The sequence below is a fragment of the Wasmannia auropunctata genome, unplaced genomic scaffold, assembly GCF_000956235.1.
Source record: "Wasmannia auropunctata unplaced genomic scaffold, wasmannia.A_1.0 LD336111.1, whole genome shotgun sequence".
Lineage (NCBI taxonomy): Eukaryota > Metazoa > Arthropoda > Insecta > Hymenoptera > Formicidae > Wasmannia > Wasmannia auropunctata.
The window spans coordinates 3,635,647-3,638,761 of NW_012026779.1; positions in this window are offsets into that span (position 1 = coordinate 3,635,647).

Consider the following 3,115-nt stretch of genomic DNA (forward strand, 5'->3'; position numbering starts at 1 on the left):
TCTTAACCACGGTCGCGATTGCTTGTCACTCATCTGACTAACGTTCCGTTTGACAGCGCGGTTTTTATACATTGACTCAAGGTACTGTACATTTTCGGTGTTATTTGAATTGTAATTGTCGTTAATTGCGTGATCATAGAGAATTCTCTGTTGTTCCTGGACAGATGTAATATATTTTTCCTTCGATGCGATCCGTCTATTTGTCACCTGAGGATGGGATCACATGACATTACGATTGTCCAACGAACGATCTCACAACGAGCGATAAGCGACCTTCGTGCGAGCGGAAAGAACAAAGCGCTAATGTAAAGTAGAAGAAAAGAAATAATTTTTGTATTTTTTTACCCACTGAAGATGGCTCAATGCGGAGCCGAAACGTTTGGGTGATAATGATTATTGTTTAAATATATGTAATTTTAGCACTAATTTCGTGCAAGGCTCACTTGCCCTTCTTTGGATACTTCTTAATTTTTAATTATATGAGCCAGATAATATATTATATTTTCTTTTTTTTTATATTTCTCTTTTTATTTTAGCTAGTTTTGAGGCTTATATTGTTAGATGCTTATTTTTGCTTATCTTATAAAGATGTTAAATATTGCAAAATTCCAAACTATATTATAAAAAATTGTTATATTATCTGATAGAAGACGTATTCTAGTTTGTATTTATGTTTTCGAAGTTTTATGATAAACAAAGTGGTATGATAGTATTAAAGATCTTCCTTTACATTTTACAATAAATTTCAACTTGAAGTTAATTATAAAATTATGTAATGCAAAAGATAAGAAAAATATGTTGAAAATAACAATTTTCTTTGATCTTATTGAGAAAATATACCATTCTGTACTATACGAGAATAACGGTATAATTACACTACAGTAAAGTACGTAAGAAAAGTTTTACAGAAATTTTAATTTGTATGTACAGATGAAAAACCTCTTAGAATTAATGTTCACCGAATGGAGAATGCTAAAATCAAAAGAGGAAATAGAAATTATGGAGGAATTTGCCAGGAAAGGCAGACAGTATACTATATTTTATGCAGGTAAGAGATTCATTTATAGAATATATTTTTATAGAAGAAGATGATATAGTTTGATTGTATCTAACTCTTGTTGGATTGCCTCAATCTCATTTGCTTTCACAGGAAAATTTTATTCATTGCGGCGTAATAAAATTTATTGCATTTACAATTTTATGTATTGCTCCACTATAATAGAAGTCAAGCACACGCAGCTTAAAAAATCATACCCAACTTTTCTTATAATCCTAAACTTAGAAAATTTACTGTTGCTCAAACTTTAGCAATTAAAAAAAACTATTTAATTATTTTATTTTAAAATATATAAAGTATTATATTTATTTTATATGAATTTTTCTGAACTCCATGTACAACCGTTAAACTGCGCACTGATTAAATGTTCGGACATGAAACGCAATTATTAGCTGAAGCTGGAATAGAAAAGGAATGTCATATTGATCTTCCTAATAAATCGATGCTTATAAGCATCTTAAAATACTGAAAAGAACTTATTGCGAAAAATTTTACCTCAGCCAGGATTTGAACCTGGGACTTCTCGACTTTCCGGGGCGGGCGTCTTAACCAGCTCGATCACCTAGGCGTGCGATAATATTTATCGCAATAACTTGTATATATATTAAATGAGAACGTATGCTAAGAGACACGTATATTAAATAATTTTTTTTAATAAGACCGCCTAAGTGAATAACACAATTAACTTCGAGAGCGCCTTACGGTCACGGCTGGATCTTAGATGCCTAATAAATTCTATATGAATTTTTTTGAAATCTATGTACAGCCGTTAAACTGTGCGCCGATTAAATGTTTGAACTTGAAACGCAATTATTAGCTGAGGCTGAAATAGAAATGTCATATTGATCTTCCTAATCAATCGATGCTTATAAGCATCTTAAAATACTGAAAAGAACTTATTGCAAAAAATTTTACCTCAGCCAGAATTTGAACCTGGGACTTAAATTATTTATAATGGAGATAAATGAATTATAATATAATTAATTAAAAAATATAATGTTTACATAAAAAAAATTTGGCATTGTGGGAACGCGAACTCGCATCGAACTCTCGTCGGCCGCGAAGAAAAAGAACATCGCGTGCGTCAATCTATTCAGCTACGCCGCTTTCGTACTTACCGACTCACGGTTCGGGTACTTACGGCGCAGCTGATCAAACGATCAAACTTTACTTACGATTTTCTCAGAAACCAAAGCCCATTCACGCAAACCCTTTTACCATGTTAGTACACGTAATTTTCGAATGGGCTATGGCTCATCTCATTTGGCAGTTTACAGTTTGTGCTATCTCCTTGTAAGTATGCGGTAGTTCGTGATACCGTGGCGCGTAGGGGTATCGAACGCGCATCTAAGTACACGGGATTTGTGATTCCACACATGTGGCTACGTGTTTCGTTTGTCGTCTGCTCGGGAGTGCGATAGCAAAAACAGCCGGCAAGTTTCCGTGTGTTACTTATGCCGCGTGGACCGAGAGTACCCGAATCTGTATCAAGCGTATCGCGGGGACCGAGAATAACCGAGTCGGTTTTCGGATAGTAGCTCTGGAGATCGGTGTTGAGTGGAAACACCCTGTCTCGTTTTCCGATCTTAGTACTCGCCGTCAAGTGTTCGTAGTAGCCGTCTAGCCGACAAGAGGCCGAGAAGTCCCAGTATCTGGTCGGTCGGTTGCGGACGGGGCTTGCGGGCTGTCTGCTCGCTGTCGCGCAATCCAGCCCGCTTATATACCCGGACGGGCGCCGACTGTCGCATATTGCAGTGCGCAGCATATCTTCGGCGTCCTCCACTTATTGTAGTACGTGGTAGGGGGGTAGCATTGTCGCCTTCGTTCAGATACCCGTCGGAAGTACCCGAGCTGGGAGGTTAGTTTGTGCTTGTGGTGGTAAAGCGCGTTTTGTTACAATTTCGTCTAATTGTTCTTGGCTTAACTAAAGTCCTCTAAATCGATGCTCCAGCAAAGTTGCTAAATAATGTGCAGGCATTGCCATTTTGAAACGTTGAGAATACTATTAAGATCATACTCCAAATAGTTGTTTTGTTTAAAATGGTATATTATTTTGAT